The sequence below is a fragment of the Dipodomys ordii genome, unplaced genomic scaffold (assembly GCF_000151885.1).
Source record: "Dipodomys ordii isolate 6190 unplaced genomic scaffold, Dord_2.0 Scaffold27, whole genome shotgun sequence".
Lineage (NCBI taxonomy): Eukaryota > Metazoa > Chordata > Mammalia > Rodentia > Heteromyidae > Dipodomys > Dipodomys ordii.
Window position 1 is genome coordinate 18,941,956 of NW_012267243.1, and position 5,683 is coordinate 18,947,638.

A 5,683-nucleotide genomic window follows, 5' to 3' on the forward strand; every position below is an offset into this window, starting at 1 on the left:
TGCTGACACCATGGTGCTGCTGCTGGGCCCACGGCTCTGCCCCTCTGTGCTGTCACCACGGTGCTGCTGCACCCACGCTCTGCCCCTCTGTGCTGATACCACGGTGCTGCTGCTGCTGCTCTGCCCCTCTGTGCTGACACCACGGTGCTGCTGCTGCTGCTCTGCCCCTCTGTGCTGACACCACGGTGCTGCTGCTGCACCCACGCTCTGCCCCTCTGTGCTGACACCACGGTGCTGCTGCTGTGCCCACGCTCTGCCCCTCTGTGCTGACACCACGGTGCTGCTGCTGCTGCGCCCACGCTCTGCCCCTCTGTGCTGACACCACGGTGCTGCTGCTGCTGGGCCCACGGCTCTGCCCCTCTGTGCTGACACCACGGTGCTGCTCTGCACCCAGGCTCTGCCCCTCTGTGCTGACACCACGGTGCTGCTCTGCACCCAGGCTCTGCCCCTCTGTGCTGACACCATGGTGCTGCTGCTGCTCTGCCCCTCTGTGCTGACACCACGGTGCTGCTGCTGCTGCGCCCACGCTCTGCCCCTCTGTGCTGACACCACGGTGCTGCTGCGCCCACGCTCTGCCCCTCTGTGCTCCTCTCGGTGGGCATGATCCTTTCCACACCCCAACTCCACACCACTTGCTTGTTTTCTGTGTTCAATTTCTACCCCCACATTCTTAAATCCTAGCACGCTAACGTCTGCTCTAAATCGTCTCGTCTTCCAGTTCTTTTTACACCAAAGAGCTCTGGTTTACCACTTTCCTTGAGTAAAAACATTTAATTTCATGAATAGATATGTAAATATATGTTCAGGATGCCCAAGTTAAGTGTTTCTAATTAATAAGCTAATGATGATTTATAACTTTTTAAATAGAACCATGGATTGCCTGAAAAACAAGATCAATCGTTGAAAAAACAAAACACAAAACAACCAACACTAATGTCCGTCCCCTCTTCACAGCCCTGGAAACGCCACCCTCCTCTCTGTAAATGTAACTAGACTGCAAATGAGCGTCGTCATGTAGGATTGGTCCTTGGAGTTTAGTGACTTCACACAATGCCATGCACGTCCGTGCAAATGACAGGACTTCCCCCAGCACGTTAATGATGTAAGGAATGGAAGGTGGGTTGTATTGTGGGGGTGTGCGTGTGCGTGTGTGCATGTGCGTGTGTGTGTGCGTGTGCGTGCATGTGTGTGCGTGTGTGTGCATGTGTGTACGTGTGCATGTGTGCATGTGCGTGTGTGCGCACACGTGTGTGCATGTGCGTGTGTGTACATGTGCGTGTGTGCATGAGCGTGTGTGCATGTGTGTGTGTGTGTGCATGTGTGTGTGCGTGTATGCCACCTTTCCTTTCCTTTGTCCATGGTTTTCACTGAGGGACAGTAGGTGCATTTCCTGTCAGACATTGTGAATGAAGCTGCAGTGAACACTGCTGTACAGGCATCTCGGTGAGAGCCTGATTTCAATTCTTTTTGTTTGTTTTTAAATGTATTTTTTATTGTAAAGACGCTGTACAGAGGGGTTACAGTTACAAGAGCAAGGTCATGAGTCCATTTCCTATCGAGCATTGTTACCTCCTCCTTTGTTTTCCCCTACCATCCCACCTCCCCAACTCCTCCCTCCCCCACCCCAAGTTGTAAAGTTCATGTTCAACAGTGTCTTGTACTTCTCATTGTTACAATGCATCATCCTGTATCCTTGTTTCAGGATTTTGTTATTTCCCTTCCCCTCCCCAGATTAGAAAAATGTATATACAAGATGCAGGGCACCAGAATCAAATACAGTGACAGCAGGGGAAGAACATACAAAGAAACAAAAAAAAATCACATAGTGCATCAAAAACAACAGCGACAAAGAGAAAACCTCTTGTGTTCTTATCTTGGGGTTCATCAGATTTCAATTATTATACAAGACAAGTAAGGTTTAAGATCTGCTATACGTACACTTAAGAATTTGTCAAGGTAGTAGATATGCTATGTGTTCATAGCACAGTTTAAAAATAAAATTTTAAGAAATAGATTTGAGTAGTTTCTCATATCTTATTCTATTGTTTATATTGTCATTAAATAAATTTAACTGTCTTAACTTTCAGTTTCCTCAGAGAATTACAGTGATATAGAAGGCGTACATGTTTAAACATATTTGTGGATTGCAAAATCCTGTGAATCATTGGCACGGAATAAAGTTAATCAATCTTTGCTGAACAGTGTAAAACCTATATTCAGTGCAAGGACTTTGGTCTATGACTGAATTGACTGGATTGCCCCATTTCCCTGTTCAGCTTTTTCATTGCTATAATAAAGGTGCTGTACGGAGGGGTCAGAGTTTCATAAGTCAGGACAGGAGCACATTTCCTTCTGGACAAGGTCACGCCCTTCCTGGCTCTCCCAGTTTCCCCTCCAGTCCCCATTGTCCACATATGCCCGTGAGGCCCACGGCCGCACGGGTTCGCGGCTCCTTCTTGTCAGGATGCCTGTGTCTGTGCTGTTTATCAAGTGTGGACACTTGGCTTCGTCTTGTCCAGCCCTTCCTGTCACCTTGTTCTAGGCTCTCACACAGTCTTTCACAGATCTGTTCTGTGTTTTCTTCACTGATGATGCGGGAGTTGGGGCGCGGTGCCTCGCGCTCTTGCTCAGCTTGCGGGAGTTGGGGCGCGGTGCCTCGCGCTCTTGCTCAGCTGCTTGCAGGAGTTGGGGCGCGGTGCCTCGCGCTCTTGCTCAGCTTGCGGGAGTTGGGGCGCGGTGCCTCGCGCTCTTGCTCAGCTGCTTGCCTGACAATCTACCACTTGCGTGGTGCCTCAAGTCTTGCTTTTTGCTGGTTGTTTTGGAAACAGTTTCATTTTCTTTCCTGCCGAGGCTGGGTTCGAATCGCCATCTTCTGCATCTCAGCCTCCTGAGTGTGAGCCACCAGCACGGTGGTCCAGGTCTTCACAGCTTTTGACTTACTCTACACCGTCATGCTGGCTCCCTCCTGCCTCTGCTCCCGAGGACTGGGATTACAGCACAGGCCACCGTGGCTAGCGACTTCTACTGTTCTGTGGGAAAGTAGACATAGTGCGAGACGCCCCTTGCTAACCATTCCCAGTGTGCACGGCAGCGTGTGCAGAGCATTCACACTGCCCCTTGCTAACCATCCCCAGTGTGCACGGCAGTGTGTGCAGAGCATTCACACCGCCCCTTGCTAACCATTCCCAGTGTGCACGGCAGCGTGTGCAGAGCATTCACACCGCCCCTTGCTAACCATTCCAAGGTGTGCACGGCAGCGTGTGCAGAGCATTCAGTGTTGTGCGCAGAGACGAGGCTTTCACAGGGACCTGCTTGTGTTGACTCAGACAGACTAGCAAGACCCAGGCCCTGAGTTTGACCCTCAGCTCTGGGGAAAAAAAAGACAAAAGTGGGTTAACCAAACAAAATTAACTTTTTGATTGGACTCCATTTAGTTGTGCACTTGTAATCCTCTCTGTCTTACCCACGGCTGGAATCACAAGTGTGCACAGCTACTCAGGATGAGGGTGACTACTGCTTTGGGTATGCGTCTATGTGCCAGCCCTGGGGCTGAGCTCAAACCCTAGGTGCTGGTGCTCTGCCACATGAGCCGCAGCTCCGCCTCTGGCTTTTCAGAGGATATTTAGAGAGAAGAGCTTCACGGGCGCTCCCGCCCCGGCTGGCTTCAAAGTCTGTTCCTCCAGTCTCAGCCTCCTGAGTGGCTAGGATTACAGGTGTGCGCCACGGCACCTGGCTTGGCTACTACTTTTTTCTCTTCTTGTGCTTGTTCTAGGGCTCGAACTCAGAGCCTGAGCTCTCTGTTCAAGGTTTGTGCTCTACCACTTGAACAACAGCTCCATTTCTGGCTTTGAAAAAATAACTGGCTTATTGGAGATGGAGTTTCACAGACTCTGCTGACAGTGCTGGCTTCAAAGAGGGGTCCTCAGATCTCAGTGTCCTCCTGAGTAGTAAGGATTGCAGACGTGAGCCATGAGCACGTAGCTTGGGCATCACTACAATTTCAAAGATGGTATTTGAATGGCCATGTCCAACCTAACTAGCCATGGGAAAAGTAGGAATCCAAACCACAATAAGATACTATTTTATACCTGCGAGGATGGTTATAATAACAACAATAAAAATAGAAAAGTGTTGGAGAGGAGGTGGAGAAATTGGGATCCCTTTATGTTGAGTGAAAAAAATAGGTGTGAGCACTTTTGGAATACGTTCAGTGCCATTAAAAGTTTAAAATAGACGTAGACTTCCCCGACAAAACCCGTTGTGTTGTGTTTGGGAAGAAGGAGGGGAAAGAAGAGAACGGTGGAAGGCTGAGTCTGATCAGGCACATGGCGTGGACGGTGGGTATGTCAGACAGAGCCCATTGTGCAAGGAATAGGTGTGATCCGGCACGTGGCGTGGACGGTGGGCGTGTCAGACAGAGCCCATTGTGCAAGGAATAGGTGTGATCCGGCAAGTGGCGTGGACGGTGGGTGTGTCAGACAGAGCCCATTGTGCAAGGAATAGGTGTGATCGGCACGTGGCGTGGACGGTGGGTGTGTCAGACGGAGCCCATTGTGCAAGGAATAGGTGTGATTCGGCACGTGGTGTGGACGGTGGGTGTGTCAGAACAGAGCCCATTATGCAAGTAATAGGTGTGATTCGGCACGTGGTGTGGACGGTGGGTGTGTCAGAACAGAGCCCATTATGCAAGTAATAGGTGTGATTGGCACGTGGTGTGCACGGTGGGCGTGTCAGATGGAGCCCATTGTGCAAGTAATAGGTGTGATCGGCAGGTGGTGTGGACGGTGGGTGTGTCAGAACGGAGCCCATTGTGCAAGGAATAGGTGTGATCGGCACGTGGTGTGGACGGTGGGTGTGTCAGAACGGAGCCCATTGTGCAAGGAATAGGTGCCGATAAAAAAGTGAAAGGAAACCACGTGCTGTCGTATGGCTCGCTGTCTCACTGTTAGGCATGTACCCACAGAGCTGAACATTATATGCTCAAAAGTGAAAACTGGTTTACAAATGCTCACAAGAGCAAAAGAGCATAATAACCATTCCCACACAGAAAATCTTAGCATAACCTAGTGTGACGCAATCACAGCCATGATCATCCTAATCCCTGCGCCTGTAATCTGTAATCACGGTGGATGAGCAAAAGGCAATGTAGCCACAGAATGGAATTTTATTTGACTAAAAACGTAAATGAAATATTGACACGACAAGCTGGGTGAATTTGAAAACTTTATGCTGAGTAGATGGAAATGTGCACAAGAAACCACATGTTGTATGATTCTTTTTTTTTTATGTGTGTGGGGCTTGAACTCAGGGCCTGGGCACTGTCCCTGACCCATTTTGCTTAACACCAGCACATCACTACTTGAGCCACAGTCCCACTTCTAGATTTTTTTGGTGGTTAATTGTAAATAAGAGTCTCATGACCTTTCTGCCTGGACTGGTTTTGAACCCGCCTGAGGACTGCTCAGATCTCGGCCTCCTGAGTGGCTGGACCTGCAGGCGTGAGCCAGGGCCCTGGGGTGTGTGATTCTTTTCATAGGAAATGCTCAGAATAGGCAGGTCTATGGAAAACAGTAGATCATTGTTTGTCTAGGGCTGTCACAGAGAGCAAAAGGGCTGTGTGAAGAAGGACTGGAGGTGAGTGCGCGTGCTTAACCGTGGGGTTAGCTGCTCCCAGGTTGATTTT